Consider the following 24,336-nt stretch of genomic DNA (forward strand, 5'->3'; position numbering starts at 1 on the left):
ACTCTTCATAGTTTGAGTGTGAAGCCCCTGGGCTTTTCAAGGGACGGCCCAAAGCAGCATGTCTACTGGGTACCCCTACACCCTCCTACTGTCAGTTACAGTGGTGAGTTGTTAGCTATGGCATCTCACAGACCGATGCCACGCCCTTGTGTCAAGTCTTAGATTTTTCTGAACGTTTTCACTTCTTTTATCTTATGGATTCATGAGAGCTTGAGGGATGGCGGAGACTGCAGATGTCATGGCTCCCGCGTAACAGCTAAGCTGAAATCATTACCAACTTCCCTGCCTCAGAATCCAGTGTCCAATTCAAATACACAACACCCTAGGAGCCTACGTCATTGACTTGTGTTACACTGGGTCAGGTTATATTGGTTTCATGCTTTGTGAAATAAGGGTGACTTTAATTGAAATTTAGCGTTCATATTTGTGACATGAAAGCTTATATAAAGTATAATGATTTCTTATTTTGGTTGATATAGTCAAAGCATGCCACGATGTAAAATATTTTTGTTTGCCTGTCTTTACTTTTGTGTCTTTACGTTTGTGCCCAATAGATTCACCTTCCTATCCCTCGTACCGCACACTGAAAATTAAATACAAACAGAAAAACTAGAGATCTCAACTGAGACCTTATGAGATTTATGACAAGTTGGAGTCTGAAGATGTTTTTCCTCGCATATACTCTTTCCCAACGAGGTAACTAATAAAGGCCCTGCCAAACGTCTGACAATAAAATGTTTCAAACCATGTCAAGTTTTTTATTTTATTATGGAAAAAACCCTCACATTTATAGCTGAATTCAATTTTACTGAAAGACTTACATCTAGGTCTTTAAGTTCCAAAACTGTGAGGTCAAGACGTTCTTACAATTCAACAAGCTTCTGCCTAGTCCCAGAGACATGCACACAAGCGACATTGCAGAGTGGCAATGCCACTTTGTCAAGGGAGCCTTCCGCAGTGGTTCTCGCTCCGTGCTGCCTCCTTTCCCTGCACATTCATAGGCTCTGTGTGTAACACTATTCTGCTGGGTACCAGGGCACCTAATGGTGCCTTCTCTGGCTGGTCAAGGAATGGCAACGTCCTACTGGAACATTCAAGAACCCCCTCTTAATTGATAAAAGAGGCACCATTTCCTTGTTTTACTGATAATCTCTTCCATGTTGCTGGCATTGGGACGGTTTTCTATCATAGGTCTCACTTGTGGAAACTATAGAACATATAGGGAACAGAGGTTCTCCCCAGCTCCTTTGAACTTGTTCCTAATGGATCTATGTTCTATTTTTTTAATTGGGAGATTCGCAGACTAAGGAAATGTATTCAAGACAGTCCCCATACTAAATCAAAACTTAGTAAATTGGAAGAGAAAGTCCAAAATATACGGGAAAGAAAATGAAGATGTCCTCCCCGTTCCTGCCTTGGCAGAATTAATATTTGTAAAAATGGCTATATTTTTTAAAAGTCACCTACAGGATCAATGTGTTCACCGCCAGCATTCTAGTGATGTTCTGCAAAGAACTAAAAATGATGAGAATTCATGTGGAATCATAGATCACAATTAGCCAAAGTCATCCTTAGTAAAAAACAAACAAAAACCTGATCTTAAATAATAATACAAAGGAAAAGACAACATGGTATTGGCACCCATCTGCCAAAGAACAGAAGATATGATTAGAAACAAATCCACATATCAATAGTATCATGTGTTATTACACATAATATTGTAATTATGACATTTTCATGCATGTGTGTAATTTACTTTGGTCATGCCTACCTCCACACATTTGCCCAATGGTCCTTTTCTTTCCAGCCAGCCTCAGTTCCACTGTCATACCCTTTTGTGTGTCTTTTTTGGTGTCCCAATGCTGTGAAGTGACACCAGGACCCCAGGAACTCATATAAAGGAAAGCACTTAGTTGGGCCTTGCTTACAGCTCAGAGTCCATTATCAGCATAGCTGGAAGCCTAGCTAGCAGCAGAGTGGGAAATATGGCGGGAGGCGTGGCGGTATGCAGTCAGACACAGGTCCGAGAGGTCTACATTCATATCTGCAGGCAGCAGGGAGAGAGAGATCACCTGGGCTTGGGTAGGGCTTCTGAACCCACAAAGTCCATCCCCAGTGACACACTTCCTTCAATATGGCTACACCTATCTAAACAAAGCCACACCTCTAATCGCTCTTAAGTAGTGCCACTCCCTGATGACTAAACCTTTTGCTTCAAGTTCCTACAATAAGCGACCCACTAAATTTAATTAAAGTTGTTTGCAAAAGCATGGGTGAAGGGTATCTAAAGAGCATAGTCTACACCACTGAGGAAAATGTCTTTCTGCCTGTCAGCAACTGTTAAGTGCATTTACATTCTCAGGGCTAAATAGGGATCCCTGATCCCCCTTTCCCCTCCAGGATGGAATGTTGGTGAGTCCAAGTCCTCTATGGGTCTGATGCTGATAACCACAGTCGCTGAGAGCTCAAACACACACGGCTGTGTCGTGCCCAGAAATTAAATGTTCTACCACCTGTCGGCTTCCCCCAACTCTCATGCTCTTTCTACGGCCTCTCCTGCGATGTCCTCTGAGCCCCGAGGGAGATAGATACGTTCCACATAGGGTTCCGCTTTCAACACTCAGTTAACGGCAGCTCTTTGAGCAGTTCTGAGTTTGCGAAGTAACCACTACCCACTGTTCACCAGCTCTCTCTCTGTACCAGGCTGACAGCGGTGTTGATCTGTGGACATAAATGCAAACGTTTAGAAGGTGACTTTACAGGCACACTCTGTCCAGTTAGCAGAGTGGATGCAGTAGTTTCCCCACTGGGGTCTAGGAACTGCCTGGCCATGCGATTTTGAGCATATCTTCTGTTCTCCATGTGAAGGCCTCAAATCTGGGCAGAAAGCAGCCAGTTACCCCAATATCAGATTTTCTACTATTGGGTAAAGACGTGCTCTACTGAACAGGTCTTGTCTGGCCCTCAGTAATGTGAAATGCGGGATCCACAGCCTAGTAAGAGCGTTTGATAGCTGCTCCCTAGCAGGCTGCACAATAATTTCTGGCTCTGGAACACAAGCCATTGGTAGCCATTGGTGTTAAAAAACTGAACACCATCCTACGCTAACACCGGCACCGTCAGGCCACATGGCATCTGTGGGGTATTTTCATCTCAGTCAGCCAGGATGCAAATATTTGTCAAAAGTGTCAAAGCATACACTGGGGTTGGGAGGGTATTCACCTAATTATATTGGCAAAATTAGTTACCCTGTAGAAGAATGAAGATTAAAAACCCATATCCCTGTCTCATCAATTCAAAGCGGACCAAAGGCCTTAATTTCAAACCTGAAGCATTGAAACTGGTAGAAGATAACATGAGGGAGCGACTTCGGGATGCAAGTGTGTGAGAGAACTTGTCTTTGGGATGCAGGTGAGCACCAGAACTTTCTAGACAACTGAGGTAGCTCAAGAAGGAGCACACTGAACTATGTGAAACTGAAAGGTTTACGCACAGCAAAGGAAAATGCAGGAGAGGAAACAGACAGCCTACACATGGAGAAAACGCTTGCCAGGAATCCTCCAGACAGAGGATTAATATCTAGAGAATATATTTTTAAACCACAAAAAAATTAATATCCCCCAGCTAGTCCATCAAAGAATGAAATGAATAGGTAGTTCTTACAAGAAGAAATACAAATGATTGATAAATACATTAAAAGATGGTCTCCAGCCTTGTCCACCGGTGAAATGCCAACCAAAATGAAATGAGTGCACCCCGCCTTAACCAGGATGGCTATGAAGAAAAGATAAGAGCAACCATGGAAAAAGAAGTGGGGATAGAGGATCCCTCATGCATAGCCCAGGGAGGTTTATTAGCCACCATGGAAATCTGTGTAGCATTTTCTCAGAAAATGAACATTGTAACTACTATGTGACCACTGTCTGGGCCTGCAGCCAGAGGGTGCTGAGTCCCACCACAGAGACTGTGTTGTTCACAAGAAATCTCAATCAGCCTCCATATACATACGGATAATGGAAATGCGCTACATTTCTCTCTCTCTCTCTCACACACACACACACACACACACACACACACACACACACACACACACACACACACACACACACACACACACAAAACGGGGTTTTATTTAGCCACATACGAAATTCTGAATCATCAGTGAAATGGATGGAACTGAAAAATGCGAGTGGGGAAACTCAGTCTCAGAAGGACGAACACCACACGTTCTTTCAAACATTTTGTTTTAGCTTCTTATACTTCGTATGCATAACTTTGTGGACATGAGAAAGGTGTGCGCCAGGAAATAAGAAATAGGTTCACGACGGGTGGTGGTGGGGATTACTTTCAGCAGAAAACATTTTATTTAGCAAATGTTATCTACCGACATTTAGGTGAGCATTTCCAAAGAGTGAACGTAAAGTTGTAATAATGCACTCTGGCCACTAGGTGGCAGTACATATCAAGGTTCTGCTCTCTCCACGGTCAGAGCCGGGCACTCTACCCTCAGTAATTCCCAGCTATCCCAGCGTTTTAGCTGTCACCTACCTAGTGAAAGCCCGCGGAAGCGTTCCACTTACTAGTCTCTTAAACACAGTGCCTCACATTCAAACCATGTCCAGAAGGGAAAGAATATTTGTTCCTAAGAAAACACCTCTACAATGATGCTATTCACTTAATAATGCCTCCCGGCGAAGGAGGGTGGCAGCAGCGGTGCGGATATGACCATATAGCCATATTTGTATGACAAGTCATTTCACACCATGATTTATGTGTGAAAACGCCACAGTGAAACCCATTTTTGTGTGCTAGCTAAATTAAAAAAATAACGGCATGTTAATTTCTGCCAGCAGTCTACATGAAACATACATTTATATCTTTTCTCGTCCTGGTTTAAGTGTTAGAAATATTTGGAGAGGATTGTATATGTGAAACACATGGAGTTCCCGTTCAAACGGATGAGGAGAGTCCGGTGCTCTTTATGTCATGACTAAAGAGCTGGCTTTCACTCGTATCTTCTAACTGTATTCTACGTATTATAAAAAGGTAAAATGCATGCGTTTGACTGAACAGGTTTTCTTCACCAAGTAAAAAGAGTAAGATAGTGAAATGGTGATCCAGACAGTGAGGCCTGGATCCAGGATAGTTGTGAAATTTCCTAAAAGAGCATACATGCATGACTAAGAGGGAGAAGCAGGAGTCAACCTACTGATCAATTAAAGGGAATGCAAATTCAGCTCACGGAGACAAGCCACTTCAATTAACAGAACATGGAGTCACCTGTGCGCTTGCATGCTGCCAAAAGGCCAGTTGCCTCGGAAAACTGATTTCCATTAACTCCTAAGTGGTGGACCCAGCCCAAGGTAATGTGTGGTAGGAGTTAGTGTCTGTTTGGCAAAGGGTCCAAGCACCAAGCTTCATAGCAGCATTCTCGACGTTTCTACAGTGAACTGGAACCAATCCGTATAGCCTCATGGGGGTAAGAAATAAATAAATTATAGTGCAGCTACCCAGTGTAATATTAAATAGTATTGAGGACAATGTGGGCTCAGGGAACATTGTAGAAGTGGGGCAAGAGGTTGTAAGAGTTAGAGGATCAGGGAATCTGCTGAGAGATTCAGTGTCCTAGAAATGACAGGAAGATTTACCTATGAGATTATAGCCGTGATCAAACAAGAATGAGACCGAACAAGGAAACACCTACGGAAGAGCTAACATAGAAGGAGAGAATCTCACGGGATTCCACCCCTTGAGAAAGAACCACAGGCAACTAAAGAATGCTGAGAGCAGGAGAATTAGTTCTCATCGAGGATGGACCCTTAATTCAGTACCCGATACCAAGCAGATAGCCCGGAAATCGCATATGTATCTGGTACTAACAGAATCCTTCTCTTTTTCAACCAATGCCCTCCCTGTAAGTGGAGCTATCGTTCAAGGCTAACCTGCGACTGATGAGCAGTTAATTGTCTTTTGCAGACTTGGGTCGGTCTTGGTAGCCTCACCAGACGGCTGCTGCAAAGGAGATCCTTCAGCCACGATGAGAAACTTTTAGAATAGGTAACTCTGGAGCTGGAACTTTTCCTGAGGTAGAAAGTAGAAGGCCCTTGACGTTTGGTTGGGTTCATTTTCAGTAACTCTGTGCTCACGCGCTTTCCCCTGAAGTCTAGAGCGGCTGCTACCTTTTTACCATTTGCCACTATTAGCCTGTGATCAGCATCATGAAGCAGTTTGATAGCTTGTAAGAGTCATGGGTGTCAGAGTTAGGGGACATTGAGTATAGGGTCAGAAAGTCCCTTTTGGTGTCTTTGCTTTCGCTACACGAGTAGTTTAAATTGAGTTGGCTAAAACATATTTAGATTGTGGTGTCTACCCATCTACATTTTTGTTACTGAGGCAAAATACTGGACAGAAAATTTAAGAAGAATAAAGACTTAATTTAGCTCATGGTTTTAGGTTTCACCCCATAATCACTTGCTCTACCACATCTAAGCCATAAGGAAGCAGAGCTCCGTGGCATGTGGAGAGCCAAGTATCTTACCTCACGGTGGGTAGGAAGCAACAAGATAGAGACAGGAAGGGTTGAAGCAGGCTCTATGCAAACCCTAAGGACTTTTCCCTCCTGGTTACCAAGTTAGGTACCATATTCTAAAGTCTCCAGCATTTCCCAAATCAGGGCTGATAGCCGGGGACAAAGCTGTCAATGCCCGAGTGTATGAAGGTCATTTCACATTCAACTCATACCGTTACACGAAGAGGTTTAAAGAATCATAGTCTTAGGCAATGTTTCTCTTGGAAGCTCTATTGTAATTTTTACAAAGATTATAAAATGTAATAAATGCCATACTTATGAAATACCTTGCCTAAGTTTTTTTTTAATTCATTCGTTTTGAGACAGAGTTTCTCTGTATAGCCCTGGATGTCATGAAAATCTCTCTATAGACCAGGCTGGTCTCGAACTTAGAGATCTGCCTGCCTCTGCGCCCACATGCTGGGATTAAAGGTGTGCACCACCACAGCCCGGTTGTAGTGTTGTTGTTGTTGTTGTTTTAAATATTTCAGAAGCAAGTTTTCTGAAAATGACAAGATAGTGCTGAGAAACAGGTAGTGTCTGTCATGCAAAACCCAGTAAAAGGAAGCACCACTTATAAAGAGAAGATACCATCATCAGAAATGGCAAAAAAAAGTGTCAAGGTCACATTAATGACAGTACATTGCCATTCAGAAAAAAAAATGATTCTTCCAGGAATATTCCTCTCGTACAACTCTCAAGGGGCATAACTTTTGTAGGTCGACATGTGGGCGGGCCCATTGGAACTGTAGATCAACCTATGGGAGGGCCCACTGGAACTGTAGATCAACCTATGGGAGGGCCCACTGGAACTGTAGATCAACCTATGGGAGGGCCCACTGGAACTGTAGATCAACACATGGGAGGGCCCACTGGAACTATGTTACACCAGAGTACTGTCACTGGCCTGCCCAGAAATAAACCTGTCTTATTTGGGAGATAAGTACATCTGTGGGTGTACAATGCTTTAGTTTTTAAGAAGGAGGCCATTAGTACTGTAATCAAATCAACAGATCTCCATGCCTTGATTCTAGAACCACTAAGCAATCTTCTGAGTCTAATTTGATTTCCTATGTATCTTCCTATGGAGATAAACTTCGACAGTCAGAGAAATGAGTATCTACCACCTGACAATAATTTTCTCATTTAAAATGAAACCAACACTCTGGAATAGTGCGCTTGCCTGTATGCCTTAAGTTACGGTACAGTAAGCAAATACTTTATAATTTCATACAGTATAAGATGCAGGCTAGCCTAATTTTCATTGTAAAAATCTAAAGATCAGATGCATGACAGATAAGACTTCGAAAATAAAGGAGAACTTAGTGAAGGTTCTTAAGGATTGCCAATGGGCACGAGCCAGCATTGAAGTCATCCAAAGAGCTCTACGCTTTCACTTTCCTTCCCAGGGACTCTGGACGCCTCTGACAAGTATGATCCTCCAAGTAGTAATAAAGATTTTGTCCCTTCCATTATAGAGAAAGAGATTTTTACGTGGCAAACCCACTCCAGCTCTCCAATTTTTCTGAGCTTTTAAATCCATTTAGCGTCATGAATTCAAAGAAGATCAGAGGTCTCCACCTTCTTCCCAACTGGCCATCTTCTGATGCAAACTCCAATCTACCAAACAGGTAAACCTTAGCACCGTTGTTAAGGTTGAGACCGTCAGTGATAAATCCAGATTGATAAATTTAGCTCGATCTGGCTTTTTCATATTGTCCTACAAGTTTAAAATCTATTTTACACAACCCCCAAACTGTTTACAAGAATTAAGAAACACATTAGATATGCTGCTCACCTGCCCTTGGGGCTGACTGAGTATGTCAGCCTTGGAAGCCGGATGATACTTGAGTCTGGTTCTAGGAAGGAAAAACCCACAAACATGGGTGATGTAGGTCAGCACTGATTGTACAGGTCTTTGCTCCCGATCCTTCACAGAAGGTTATTGGGGGTGACTCCACCGGTAATGTTGGATTAAGTTACTTTTCAAATGTGGAGATGGCACTGCTTCAGGGGCATGGATTGGGATTCATCCACCACTCATTGTGTGGGGACAGTGTCCTCATAGAAAACAAAGCCATAATAATCTGAGAATTCGGTGTCGTGGGACCCACCAAGGTCACTCAGCACATCTCTACCCTGTTTTACCGTCCTACCTTTCCTCAGTTTCAGTACCTCATTTTAACAGCACATACCCTTCAAGTCTGGACTTAAGCTTGTATTACAAGCAGATGATCATACGGTGAAGACTAGAGCTTGGTCTCTGCAAAAGCCAGGTCTATGGTTACTTGAAAGATCTCTGAGGGCAGTTAGAAGTTTCCGTGTTGCTTATGCCTACCTCGAACTGGTAACTTTTAACTCTAAGATCGTTCTTTTTCTTTGCTACTTTTTGTCCTGAGATGTGAGAAGAAACAAGCAAATATTGTGATATTCTGCAGTTTCTAGAAATGATAATTAAACACACACACACACACACACACACACACACACACACACACACACATCAAGTTCTTTGCTTCTTACTACCAGGAATGTTAAATACATTTATTTTACATAGTTTTAAAGCACCCTACATCATGAATTCTTAGTGTTGCCACACCACCAAAAATACATTTAGCAATTTTAGGTTTCAGTCCATTAGAAGGCCAGCTCCAGACAGAGTCAAACCCAGTAGGAAAATCCATCTTTACAATTCTGCAATAATGCTTTTCCAGGACTATTTGTACCACACTTTTTATTAGTCATGACTGTCTAAAAGAACCTACATTAATATATGTTAACACATGCATATATAAAATGAGGTGATTTGCTAGAATAGGTAATAATATTTGAGGTTAGGTAGTCCAATGGTGACCATTTTATTGGCTGTAGAGGTTAAGTATATGGCACATACATGTGCTCTGGACAGGAAGTTGGGTGCATCAGTATTTCCAGTCTGGTGCTGGAAGGTCCAGGGAGATTCCTGGAGAGTGGCTAGTCTTCTGTCCACACTAGAAGGCAAGTTGTATTTGGATACAGAAGCAACAACAACAGCCTAGGCAGATTCTAAAAAGAAGTAAAGGCAGACAGAAAACCAACGATGATTTTTCCTTAGATCTCCTTATATCTAGGCTGCCCAGTAGACTGTCCTATACAACTCAGGTGAAGCTTTTCTGATTTAATTCTTTCTGGTGTCTCACAGATCTGTACACAGGCCCTCTTCACAGCTGATTCCAGAACAACAGTTCTCAAAAGGTTGAACGATGCTTTCACAGAGGTCGGATGTCCTGCATACCAGGTATTTGCATTATGGTTCACAACAGTGGCAAGATCACAGTTATGTGTAGCAATGAAAATAATCTTATGGCTGGGAGTCGCCACATGATGTGGAACTCTATTGAAGGGTTGCAGCATTTGGAAGGTTGAGAACCACTGTTCCAGATCCAGTCAAATTGTCAGTCAAGTTTAACCACTGGTAAGTTTATCAAGTAATTCAGTGCTAATAATAACATGGATGAGCTGGCACTGGTTCTGTGGAACCTTTTTGGAGGGAGTCTCTAGGCAACATATTTTGCGAGCTGAAAATAACCTATACCATGTCTGCCGGGCATTAACCACATCTCATGGAATTCATGGCATGACTAATCAGAGAAACAGATGTGGCCACTTAAACCTTAAAAGTACTCTCGTTTATTTTCGTCCAGAGAATGAATACATACAGCCACACTTTCTTTATCCTTAGTGGAAAAGATGGCTTGTGTGGAGTAACTATAATTTCCCTGATCCTTGTGAATAGTTCATGAGTCACAGCCAAAGCCCAGTCACCTGCGTATTTCTATTTTCAACCCTTTGTAACTACTTATGGACTGGAATACCTCTGGAATCCTGAAATAGACCAAACACATGTATCACCGTGTTTATTTTGGGGGGTTTTAAAATATTAATATGGTTAGAAAGCAACAAGCTATTGAATAACTAAAATAAAATAATAGCTTTGAAAAGGCAGGTATTCAAAGCAGAGCTTGCAAGCTGCAGAGAGAAAAGATTAGAATTTCACAGGCCTATTTGGACCCACTACAAAAAATCAAACTTCCTGCGCCTTTGTTGGACGATACGTGATCATATTTGTAACTAATTTGACCCACTTTGGTGAAGGACTGAAGGTATTGTGTTAGTCACACTTCAGCTGAACTAAACATTTTCAGAATCTGATTTAAAGAATTTTGAGAACTTCCTCAAGACTTTCAAAGTTTTTTAAATGATAAAGAACAAGATATACTGTGTAGTGTATTGACTAATTAAGAAAGAAAACTGCAGTATAGAATTATACTTCAAAGCAAGGTGTTGGGTAGCATGCATGAATCAATTGAATAGCCCTGTGAGACCGCCACAATCAATCTATAATCAAATATAATCTCCATTAAAATCTCAAATGGCCTGTGTGGCAGTTTGAAAATGCTTGACCAAGTGAGTGGCACTATTTGGAGACGTGGCCTTGGAAGAAGTGTGTCACTGTGGGCCTGGGCTTTAAGACCCTCATCCTAGCTGCCTGGAACCAGTCTTCTCCTAGCAGCCTTCAGATGAAGGTGTGAAACTCAGCTCCTCCACCATGATGATAATGGACTGAACCTCTGAATTAAATGTTGTCCTTATAAGAATTGTCTTGGTATGGTGTCCATTCACAGCAGTAAAACCCTAACTAAGACATCCTGCTTGGAATAAATTGTCAAATGAAGGGTAAAATTTTTATGAAAATTCATGAAGCTCAAGAGAAATCTTTAGAGCTCAGTGAAAACAACCCCTGGGTGGGTGGGTGGGAAACAAATCTGAACACAGACATTCTTTAATTTTAATCTTTCTTGGAAAGGACTGGCAATGAGCACATGTCATCCAAGGTATGAGCACATATGTATGGATGAATTAAAGTTTGGAGCTTGGAAATGCACTTCCATAATTATATTCAACTGATTTGACAATTCAAGAGCAAATGAAAACATGATTCAAAAAGTTGTTCATGCCTATAATCAATGTACTTGGATCCTGTACAGGCAGGAGGAACAGTTCAAGACCATCGTCAACTATATAGTTAAAGGAGAGTCTTGGATACTTAAGATCTACTGTAGTATGCTTCCATATAATTCACCAAATGGCCCTTAGTGTTAGTTGTCCTTCTCATCATTGTCTCCTTATCCCCTCTTCCCTCCCCTTCTCTATTTGATCCTCTCTTTGCAGCCCCTCCCTATTTCTAGCTATATATTCTATTACTTCCTTGTGAGATCCTCTCCTTCCCCAGAGTTCCTTACTCTAAAAACATCTCTGTGGTTTTTGTTAGTACTAGCATGCCTATTAAAGGCATATAAGACAATACTTACCATATTTGCCTTTTGGGGGTCTGGGTTATCTTACTCGGGATGATTTTGTTCTAGCTCCACCCATTTACCTGCAAAATTTTATTATTCTTTTAACATTTAAGTAACATTCTTTTCTGAAAATGTATGACATTTTTATCCATCCATCCATCTCCTGATAGACATCTAGACTGTTTTCAATTTCTGGCTACTACGAACAGAATAGTAATAAACATGGTTGAGTAAGTGTCTCTTTAGTAGGATGAAATGCTCTTTGAGTGTATGCCTGAGTGGTATAATGAGATGTTGATGTAGGTCTGTTCTCATCTTCTGGTGGAACTTCCACACTGGTTTTTCACAGTGACTGTACATGTTAGCACTCCCATCAGCTAGGACTGAGTTTCCCTTTACCCGACATCCTTGCAAGCACGAGCTGTCATTGGTTTTATTGATAATGACCACTCTGACTGGTGATCAAAGGTTTGATTTCCATTTCTCTGAAGACTAAGGATGCAGAACACTACTTTAAGTGGTTCTCAGTCATCTGTGTTTCATCGTTTGATAACTGTTTATTTCTATACCCTGTTTTGAATATGATTATTTTTTCATGATGTCTAGTTTATAAAAACACTCTTTATGTTTTAGATATTTATCATGTATAGGATGTATAATGAGTAAAAATATTTTTTCCTTTCTGTGGCCTCACCTGAAGAGTGATCTCCTTTGCCATACAGAAGCTGTCAACTTTCATGATTCCCCATTCATGAATTGTTGGTCTTGGTGCCTGTACTCTCTGTATGCTGTTCAGAAAGTCTGTTCCTGTGTCAAAGAGTTTAAGACTATTCCTCATTTTCTCTCCTATCAGATTCAAGGTACCTGACTTCATTTTGAAGCTCTCTATCCATCTGGAGTTTTGTATAGGGTAATAAATATGGATCTATTTATATTCTTACACACAATCATCCATTTTAACCAGTACTATTTATTGAAGATGCTGTCTTTTTGTTCCAGTGTATATTATCTTGCAAAAATCAGGTCTTTTAGACACATGAACTCCAGATCTGTGACTTCAATCTGATTGCACTGATCAATGTGTCTGGTTTTGTCTCCAATACTATGAATTTTTTCTTAGTGTAGCTCTATTATACAATTCGAGATTGGGGATGGTGATACGTCCTATCACTTCTTTTATTATTCAGTATTTTAAAAAAGATGTTCTGGGGTTTTTGTGTTTCCATATGAAGCTGAAAATTAGTTTTTTACTTTCTGTTAAAAAATGTGTTGAAATTTTCATGCGGATTGTGCTGGATCAGTAGATTGATTTTGGTTGGATGGCCACATTCACTATACTAAGCCTACTTATCTATGAGCATGGGCGAACTTCCAACCTTCTTATATCTCCTTCAATTTCTTTTTGTCAGGAGCAAGCCTGGTGAGGGTCTACTTTTCTTTCATTTACATTTAAAATGTTCTCCCCTTTCCTGGTTTCCCCTCCAGGACCCCTTATCTTATCCTTCATCCCCCTGCTTCTATGAGGATGCTTCTCCTCCCAACCACTCATTCCCACCTGACTTCTCTGGCATTCCCCAACCATTCCATATACAGACATCAAATCCAGACACTATCATGGATGCCAAGAAGTGCTTGCTGACAGAAGCCTGTTATAGATGTCTTCTGAGAGGCTCTGCCAGAGCCTGACACATACAGAAGCAGGTGCTCACAGCACACCATTGGACTGAACAGGGAGACCTCAATGGAGAGGTTAGAGAAAGGACTGAAGGAGCTGAAGGGGTTTACAACCCCATAAGAAGAACAACAATATCAACCAACCAGACCCCCAGTGCTACTAGGAACTAAACCACCAACCAAAGCATGTATATGGAGGGAATCAAGGCTTTAGCAACATATGTAGTAGAGAATGGCCTTGTCTGGCATCAATAGGAGGAGAGGCCCTTGGTCCTGTGAAGGGGCCTTCTTTCTTGTCAGTTCTTCTTGAAGAAGAGGAGGGGGGAAAGCGTTGGTGGAGGGTAAGACTTTGTTTTACGAGATATTTAGGGTTGCTATAAAATAATAAAAAATTTACTTATCTAAGTCTAAGTTACTCTACTGCTGGAGATGACCTGACTATTGTGTTCCTCTGAGGCCAGAAACTATTGTCTCTGGCACTTAACATCTCATCCTAAAACAGCAGATTAAGTATTAATTGCTAGAGCCTTTCACCTTTTATCCAGATACATCTTGCTTGTCGGGTTAGGGGGACATTTGGAGCAATAAACTTCTATTGAACCAGGAGAAGAAAATAACACTCACATAAAGAAAAACTTTTTTTCAGCTGACAGCAAGAGGGTTTATTGTACATGAGTTACACTTGGCCACAAGAGAGAACAGAACTAGTCCAGAATGCCAAAGGTCTGGGACAGCGGGAGTATTTTGGTTGTGGGGAAGGCACAACCCAACCCAGCTGATCTCTGCGAGGTGATGTTCTTGGTCTACTGAGACTTATTACCGACAGGAGCATACAGTCCAATAACTTGTTTTGGCATCCCGGCCTTCAGCATCCCTTACTACTTCTCCTGCAGGCTTCATGGGTGCACAAGATGGTTTACTTGGACCTCTGCCTCATCTTTCTTCTCTTGTGCTTCAGCCTGCCCATTCTTTTCTTCCACCACTTTGCTCTCATGGTGCAGGAGTCTCAAGGAAGATGTCACTAAGACCAAGAGGAGAAAAACTTTTACATAAGCAAATATACATATACTCACATAAGTTCATATACAGATTCATGAATGTGTATTTATATATTTTCATTCAACTGGTTGGGTTCAGCTTGCATGAATTCTCATAATTACATACTCACACACATGAATATATTCTCACAATTACATACTTACACACACACAGACACACAGACACACAGACACACAGACACACAGACACACAGACACACACACACACACACACACACACACACACACACACACACATCCATACTTACATAATCATATGGAGCAAAAGACCAAGCACTGGAGCAGAAAGAACTCACTTATTCTCGATGAAAAGTGAGCTCCAATTTTTATTGCATTGAGAAAGGAAAAGCTTCTACTCTTTTAATGCTAAATGAATTAAACCCAAGTTTGTAAGACAAAAAGCTTTGCTTCTTTTATAAGACTAAGCCTGCCTTGTTATTATGAAAGGAGCTGTTCTGTCCCATGGTAAGAAGAAGCCTGCCTGTTCCTTCTGTTCTCTTCAGCTTCTTCTTTTTTCCCCTTTCCCTCTGCATTCTGCACATTGTTCTCTTGGTATTGTATGTTACCTATAGTCTCTAAGTTACTCCACTCTGCATTCTCCTTCTAATCTTGCTCTCTCTTCCTGCTCTGATGTCCCAATAATGCCCTTACTCTCAATGCCTTTTCTTCCAATGCTACGCCTGTACTTCTAAGTTCTTCTTAGTTCAGTTCTTTCTAAAAGGTGTTCTGTCTAAAAAACTTCTCAGCTCAGTTCCTCTCAGCTCAGTCCTGCCTCTTTTCTTTTTTTCTCAGCACTTAAACATCTTTCAGAATACATGATCACACGTTAAAAAGTTCATCACAAATTCACACAAAAAAATCAAATCATAAATTGAAATAGAAGTTTACAATGGAGAATGTTTATATGCATATCCATTAGGAGTAATTATCTGGATAAACAGCCACCACCTGTCACAGCTCCATAGGTTCACTAAAGATTTAAAACCACAACTAAGTTGTTAGTGAAGTTTTGTATAGATAAGCCCAGTCAATATTTTATCATCTGTTCTAGCACTATAATAAATCATCAGTTGCCTTTTCATGATCTTGGTTAATTGTTTTACAACCTTTTGGATTGTATTCTGAGTAGGATAAAGTTTGATTATTATCTAAGAGCAATTAACTGGTGACACATGGGAGACTGGCAGATTTATTATTGCAGATTTGACTACCAGAAAAGGACCTAATAGCAGTCCCACTATAAAAGAGCTTAATAATCACTGATATAATTTTAGGAATTCTTAGAGAATCATCATTAAGACTTAAGAAGTCATCTATTTGTCTATATAGCATCACTACAAGACAGTACATCTTTGTAGATCTGCAGCAGAGATCTACTCCAAAGGGGTAGGCTAAAACCTAGTTATTGCTATATATGTTTAATAATAACAGGAAAATATATTAATAGCAGGAATCTTTCCTAAAATGAGTTCTCTTACGGCCTTGCCATGTAAGAGTGAATCTGTCACAGATTATATTATAATCCGAAGCAAACCAATTCAGGAAGATCACCTGCTAGTTATTAGCTTGATCCATTATGGCTCCTGACATTTTCTTAAGTGTCTTAAAGTTGTTATTATATAAGCTTTGTACTTGTTTGATTAGAATTATCCCAAGATATTTTTGAGGCTATTGTGAAAAGAATTGTTTTCTTATTCTTTCCTGGTCTCTATCATCTGTATATAGGAAGGGTGCTGAGTTTTCTGTGCTAATTTTGTATGCTTGTGTTTAATTGAAAGTATCTATCAGCTATATAAGTTTTCTGGTGAATTTTTTAGTGTCACTTATGTTTAAATCATATATATATATATATGTGTGAATAAGAATACTTTGACATCTTTCCTTCCTGTTCATATTCACTTGATGTCTTTCATCTTTCTTATTACTCTAGCTAAGAATCCAAGTACTATATCGAATAGGTGTGGAGAGAGTGTACATCTTTGCTTTATTTCTGATTTTATTGGAAATGTTTGAATTCTCCCTCCCCACCCTTTCTTGATGTTGTCTGTGGGCTTGCTGTAATTTGTCTTTATTATGTTGAGACCTGTCCCTTATATTGATAGTCTCTCTAGGACTTTTATCATGAAGGGATGTTGGATTTTTGTCAAAGATATTTTCAACATTTGAGAAGAGGATTACATGTTTCTGCCTTTTACTCTGCTTATGTGTTAGATTATGTTTATCAATTTATATATTTAGAACCACTCCTGCATACCTGGGATGATACATAGTTGATCAAGTTGGATAAATATTTTGATGTGTTCTTAAATTCTGTTTGAAAAAACTTGATTGAGAATTTTTATATCTATGTTCTTAAGGGAAAGAGGGCTGTTATTTTCTTTTTCTTTGTTATGTCTTTGTGTTGTTTAGGTATCATGGTAATTGTGGCCCTCTAAAAAGAATTAGATAGTATTTTTTCAGTTTTTATTTTTTCCAGAATAAATTGAGGACCACTAAGTTATACCCCAGACATTTTATAAGGGGTGTACTTTTATACAATAGTATAGTTTAGTCATATTTACCCCCTCTACTACCCTTCAACTTCTGACACCCCTCCTACCTTCATATGCTCCCCTTGTTGTTTTATAACCTTCTAAATCTTAACTAGTGCTGTCCATACACACATGGGTATAAGGTAACAGCCATTGGAGCATGGGCAACCTATTGGTAGCCAGCCACATCCCTGAAGAAAACTGACACTCCTTTTCTCAGAAACCATCAGCTGCCAATCATGAATCCCCTCCCTATGCATATTGGACTGTTGATTGGCTTGATCTTATGCAGATTTTGTGCTGGCAACCACATCTGTTGTGAATTTATGAGTACAGTGGCCCTGTATTATCCAGAAGACATTTCACAAAAATCATTCTCCATCCCAAGTTCTCATAATCTTTCCACCCTCTTTTCTTACCATGTTCTTATATTTTTGGTTGTGAGCCTAGCCTTTAACGGCTGAGCCATCTCTCCAGCCCCTTACCATGTTCTCAGGTCTTGGAGGGGGTGGTTATATAGATGTCCCATTTAGTGCCGAGCATGTAGAGTCACATATTTACTCTTTGATCAGTTGTGAATCTCTCTTTGTCTTAGTCTCCATGCACTGCGAAAAGAAACTTCTCTTAGGAAGATGGAGAGTTGCACTGATCTGTGAGACTAAGGATAGGCATTTATAGGGAAGTTTGACATTGTTATTCAGCAAAAGAATAGTAGTAGGAACTATGACCCACACAACCACAGGTTCTTACAGTTCTATAAAATAACATTAAGACAAGAATAAAACCATCTTTGTGTATTCTTTCTTCTAGCCTTATCTGTCCATTCAAATTGCCACTGCTCTATCCTGCAACCTACACAACCTATTTGGAGAACTGCAAGGGTTTCAGAACAATTTCACTGTTACTCTCCAAGGCAAGGGCCAAATTGAGTGCCTCTAATGTGACCTTCACAATGGCAGCTTCCAGCATGCAATTGCATATGTTGCTGCTTCCCATCACTTTTCTCTTGTTTCCTCCCAGAACAACTAGCCTACCAATGTCTTCAGCATATATTTATATTATTTTATCTCATATTGAATATAACCTGAACAAGGAAAGAGCCAATGACACACCTACTGGATAGAGAGAAGCCCATGAGGATCTAGTTCTAAATTATAGGCAAGTGAGAAAAGCTGGGAGCAGGGTAGACAGCTTTCCCCAGGGAAGAGCGCAACAACCGGTTGTACACTACCAAGTAGCCCTAAAAACATACATACAAGTAGCATTACACATACTGGACAGGATATACTTTAGAATGTATGTGCATTTATGCATATATGCGTGTAATAACGACTAATGAAAAATAGGCCATGAATTTGAAAGAGATTGGGGAGGGTAAATGGAAGGTAAAGAGAAGGGAGAAATTTGGCTAAATTATAACCTCAAAAAAAATAAATAAAAAGATAGAAGTCAAAACAGAAACAAAGCAGGAAACTAGACACAGGAATCAAAGAAAACACCCCCTAGGATTGCTGTTTACTGCATTGCTCATTCACATGGCTTGCTCACCCTGCTTTCTTAAACAACTTAGCAAGACCTGCCTAAAAGTAGCATTGCCCCACCAGTTGACTTGGCACTTTAATCATTAATCTAGAAAATGTTCAACAGATTTGCCTACAAGGGAATCTTATGGAAAGCATTTTATCAACTAAGATTCTCTCTTTCCAGATATGTCTAGGTTTGTGTGAAGTTGATAAAAAAAAAAAAAAAGAAACAACCAGCTCACACATAAATCTACATATATGATTCTTGTTTCTACAGACTGGGCATGCTCATATGACTGCCTTTTATATGCTATCTAGTGCTGCTTTCCTCAGATTCCTTGGGTGTTAATTTTTTTCCTAGGTGTGCTGCTTATTCTTTTGTTTCTCATCTCTTTTTGTATGGCAGCTAAATATCTGCTATATTATATTTAGATGCATTCCCAACTGGGTTTTTTTTGTTCATTAGTCACTCAGAGTGTTATTTTTATTTGGCATTTCTATTTTTGATTAATTGATGCCTTGTGTCAGGGCAAACTTCCAGAAGGACCGAAATTATCTCAACATCATACAACAAAACCTTTCTCCTGCTCAGGGGAAAAAAAGATGATTATATTGTAGTTATTATTTCTCAGCAAGCTTTGCCAGCTCTTGCTGCGTTAACTTAGTTGTGCATTTGTACTGACAGAGCATGATTGGAATATGCAAATTTCATTGCCCTGTTTAGATCTGTTTAGAGACAAGATGGGTTCCAGGGAGGATTTGTTTATGTTCTATTAGGATTGACTGGGTGGGAATTTTGCATAGGATAATGAACTTAATCCCTGTGAAAGCTGAGTGGATTGTATTATCAGTCACAGCCTCTACCCTCCTCTGAAATGTGCAGAAGTAGGTCAAGGCGAAGGCTGCTGCTTGTACCTACATGCGCACACAAAGTCATAAAACAGAACACACGCCATGTGCCATCGTTCTAGAGCTGTCAATCATTTTCAATATGAGCATGACAGAGATTAGATTGTTCTGCTTCCAAGTAAATACCAAAGGGATAAAAGAACTATAAAAAATCGATCCATAAAATGAATAAAAGCAACAGGACTTTTAAAAAGTTAACCAATATATTTGCAATGATAGATATCTAGTTTGCTGTCATTAGAATGTAACTAACACAAAGAATAAAAATGACTTTATTTGGGGGATATGAAAGCTTATATTTATAAATAAGGAAACATTTTCACAGAACATAGATATACATGGTAAATTTTTATTCATATTCGTCTTTGTTTTCTTTGTAAAATCACAAAAAGAACTCAAATTTACATACCCCCATACTATGTTGTAATCATCAGTTCCATGCTGGAGTATGGTTCATTTAAACCTCAAAATAACGTTCTGAGGAAAGTGACATTGTCTTTGTGACAAAGACAGAGACCAGGAAGCACAAAGATTGATTCAAATAAATTCCCATCCAAGATGAGTAAAAAAAAAAAAAAAGCAAAAACAAAAACAAAAAAAAAAAAAAACAAAAGCAAAATAAAGCAAAACCAAAAAAAACAACAAAAATTTTATCTATCACTGTTTTTCATTATGGGTTTGTTTGTTTTTTTAATGTTACTGTTTTTGGTAATGTTTTGTTCTCTACCAAGGCCATACATGTATTCACTTCCACTTCCTCTGATGTTCTGATGCCTGCCTTATACATTAAACTCTTTGCCTATCAAAAATTAATATTTAGACAGTGTGGGAAACTGTACATTAGATCTCATCAACTGTAAGACATACATTCTTAGTTAGGGTTTTGCTGCTGTGAATAGACACCATGACCAAGGCAACTCTTATGAGGACAACAATTGGGGCTAGCTTGCAGGTTCAGAGGCTTAGTCTACTATCATCAAGGCAGGAGCATGGCAGTGCTCAGGCAGGCATGGCACAGGAGGAACAGAACAACATCTTGTTCTGAAGGCAAGCAGGAGATTAGCTTCCAGGTAGCTAAGATAAAGGTCTTAAAGCCCACACACACAGTGACACACTTCTTCCAACAAGGACACACCTACTCCAACAAGGGCATGCCTCCTCATAGTCCTACTTCCTGGGTCAAGCATATTCAAAACACCACACTTACCTTTCATCATTGTAGCATCTCTACCACCAGAATTCTCTATAAAATCAGGAATTTAGAGGCCACTCTGATTCTTTCTGTGAAGGTCAAGACAGTGCCAACATCAATGTGAGATGCTAATGGCAACATTCAGGATGAAAACACACACATAAAAAGAAAAAAAACCCTATGTATTTAAATAAAACATGCCTTTTCAAGAAACAAAACAAAAACAAAAAAATCCCCACTAATATGTTCAAAGTAAATTGTATAAAATTCTCTCAAAGAATTACTAAAATAAAGCTATAAAGTAGGCTATGGCTAACATATAGACCCACAACTTAGTCCTGTGGGATGATGTCACAAGTGAGGCAGGCACAGGCTAAAATGAGGCCTGTCATTGGACGAGAAGGAAGGATGGGCTGGAGAGAAGTTCGACGGAAGAAGGGGAGACAGGAACGGAAGAGAGGAGGGGAAGAGAGAGTAGCCGGGGACATGGAATCTGACGTTAAGACTCCACGATGTACCATCCAATTAGACAAGATGGATGAAGCAAAGAAGTGCAGACCGACAGGAGCCGGATGTAGATCGCTCCTGAGAGACACAGCCAGAATACAGCAAACACAGAGGCGAATGCCAGCAGCAAACCACTGAACTGAGAATAGGTCCCCTATTGAAGGAATCAGAGAAAGAACTGGAAGAGCTTGAAGGGGCTCGAGACCCCATATGTACAACAATGCCAAGCAACCAGAGCTTCCAGGGACTAAGCCACTACCTAAAGACTATACATGGACTGACCCTGGACTCTGACCCCATAGGTAGCAATGAATATCCTAGTAAGAGCACCAGTGGAAGGGGAAGCCCTGGGTCCTGCTAAGACTGAACCCCCAGTGACCTAGACTATGGGGGGAGGGCGGCAATGGGGGGAGGGTTGGGAGGGGAACACCCATAAGGAAGGGGAGGGGGGAGGGGGATGTTTGCCCGGAAACCGGGAAAGGGAATAACACTTGAAATGTATATAAGAAATACTCAAGTTAATAAAAAAAAAAAAAAAGAATAAAGATAAAAAAAAAAGGATTAGACAAGGCAGCCCAGTTAGGGAAAACAGATCCAATGGCAGACAATGTAGTCAAAGATAACCCCTGCTCCTGCTTTAGGAGCCCGGCATGGAGAGCCTACTGGGAGCATTGGGTGATTGAGATTATCATTCTGAGCTAAGGAGCTAGCTCATCAATTGAATGCTTGCCTAGCATGAATTGTGCCCAGGATTTTATTCCTAGCGCCTCCAAACTTTAAAAACCACAAGCAAATCCACGTCTACATGGTTCTTCTTGAATATCGTTAGTGCAAATATAAACTTTAAGATTGGAATGCATATCTGTAGGCCTGAGAAGGCTTTAAAGAAACTGTATTTTAATTTGTTTTATAACTCTTTATGAGTGCTAAACCTCATTCAGAGAACTACATTCTTGGGGGGGGGGCTTGATTCTGTGCATGCTTATCATTTATATGTTTTTAAGGCAATTGTAAAAATCAGTATTAAAAACTTAAAAGTTCACTCAGCAAAAAAAAAAAAAAAAAAAAAAAAAAAAAAAGAGCACCAGTGGATGGGGAAGCCCTGGGTCCTGCTAAGACTGAACCCCCAGTGAACTAGACTATGCGGGGAGGGTGGCAATGGGGGGAGGTTTGGGAGGGGAACACCCATAAGGAAGGGGAGGGGGAAGGGTTAGGGGGATGTTGGCCGTGAAACCGGGAAAGGGAATAACAATCGAAATGTAAATAAGAAATAAGATGGAAAAAATAAATAAAATAAAAAAAAAACTTTGAATAAATCTGAAAAAAAAAAAAAGAAAGTTGTTAAAAGGTATTTTGGAGCCAAGTGCAGATATTTAAATATCAAAGAGTAATTATTGGTCATGTATTAAATATGATCATTGTGTAAAAGTCATTAAAGAAAATGTCCATATTAAAAAAAAAGACTCCACGCTGCACCTTTACAGGTTATTATGAGTGTTCTTGAGGGATGGATGTGTACAGGGCTTTGCATGTTTAGGTGGGCGATTATATCTTATCAATTGGATCAGAGGTTATTGTGTTGTGTGTTCTTTCATGTAGCGATTTAAGTGTAAGAATGTGTGCGGCGGCTAGAGACACTGGCCCATCACGGAATTGGGAAGTGTGTTTCCTCCAAGATATCTAGCAGGTATCTTGGGGCACTATGGTGCCGGACCTAGAGCGGGTTTTAGACTCTTTTATTCTTTATATTTTTACAACAACGTGGTGCCTCCTTGACAGCTACATTATGTTCCACCTATTCCTGAGTTCAAGGAACACCTCAGACTAGGTGGTAGAAAGACTGATATCAGTCTTCTTGACATGATAACATTAGGGGCTCATAGTTTCTGTGGCTGGCTGCATCAGTTCTGTTCAAGATCAGGCCAATCAACACTCTGGCAAGAATGAGGAAGCCCCTTAGGAAGCACCATCCAAGATAAGGAGGTATTAGTGGCTGCAGACTAGAGATAAAGCCAGCTTTCTCTAATAAGAGAGTTGATCCTGCTAGGATGACAGTGACCTAGGTAATGGCCCCAACACCTGTGCATATTGGGAGCAGTAAATGGACTCAGTAGATTGAAAGAACTTCAGAAAGAAAGTCAGTTGTAGTGCAGAAGGATCCATGAACAGCATGAAACTGCATAAAAGCAGTTATGTCCAATAAAGTTTTATTTACAAAAGCAAAGAGGCCAAGAGTGTTCCTGCCCCAATTTTACCCTATTGAAGTGTACGAAGGCTATTGATAAGAGTGTATCTAGTTTTAGTTCATACTTTTTACACTGATGGAATGTAAAATCTTGGTGGACTACAACAACAATTTGTTAATCTTAGTTTTAAAAGATGAACAAATTGACAACTATCATATCATTAATTATACTCAGCATTTAATGCTATCTTTATCAAAAATCCTAGTATAATGGTGGCCTTCCAATGTGACCCAATGCTGTAACTCTCTACTAATATTATAGAAATGCATATTGCCAGGGCATAATCTTGCAATGTTTTATCATCTCTTAATATCACTTTCTGATAAAATTATTTCTAACTTTCTATTCCAGTCCTTTGTAAAGGAGACTAAAATACAAAGGCAGGGACTCTACAGTTATGGCTAGAGTTACATTAAGCTAATCAAATTAATTTTAGAAGAATTACATATTTACTGAGACCTGTCTTTGTATCAAGGCCACTATATCTCTTTAAGTATTTGGTAATGCTTTATATTTTATTAAAGTAAGTACTTTCTATTTCTTGTAAGTCAAATAATAAGTATTTATATTTAATGGCTATGAAAATGAGTGTTTATTTTCTAGCCTCTCTGTTAGTTATATAAAATAGCTAATGATTTTATAAGGCGCATAATCAGACCTTTGTATCTCAGTAGTCTGGTTATATTTAGTTGCCTAGAAAGATTACCTACCACATTTTGCACCAACTTAAAATTTTCTCTTTTGTTCTTAAGTTTTTTTTGCTAATGTATCATTTTTTGTGTTAGAATT

The 24,336-nt window shown here is 39.8% G+C and overlaps 1 long non-coding RNA gene across 6 annotated transcripts in view; it reads right to left on the bottom strand.

The window, feature by feature from the left end:
• Positions 1-14,207: 14,207 nt before the first annotated feature.
• Positions 14,208-24,336, bottom strand: part of LOC148004930 (uncharacterized) — a 49,716-nt gene continuing 39,587 nt past the window's right edge. For 3 of the 6 annotated variants that reach the window (XR_015624945.1, XR_015624947.1, XR_015624943.1), the window contains 2 exons: positions 20,810-20,883; positions 14,225-14,602 (listed from right to left, as the gene is read on the bottom strand). This is a non-coding gene — a long non-coding RNA (uncharacterized LOC148004930). Of the gene's footprint in view, positions 14,603-17,655; positions 17,776-20,809; positions 20,884-24,336 lie in introns of all 6 variants that reach the window. The other 3 variants (XR_015624946.1, XR_015624944.1, XR_015624942.1) reach the window with 2 other exon arrangements.

Source organism: Rattus norvegicus, chromosome 7 (assembly GCF_021556685.1).
Source record: "Rattus norvegicus strain SHRSP/BbbUtx chromosome 7, alternate assembly SHRSP_T2T, whole genome shotgun sequence".
NCBI lineage: Eukaryota > Metazoa > Chordata > Mammalia > Rodentia > Muridae > Rattus > Rattus norvegicus.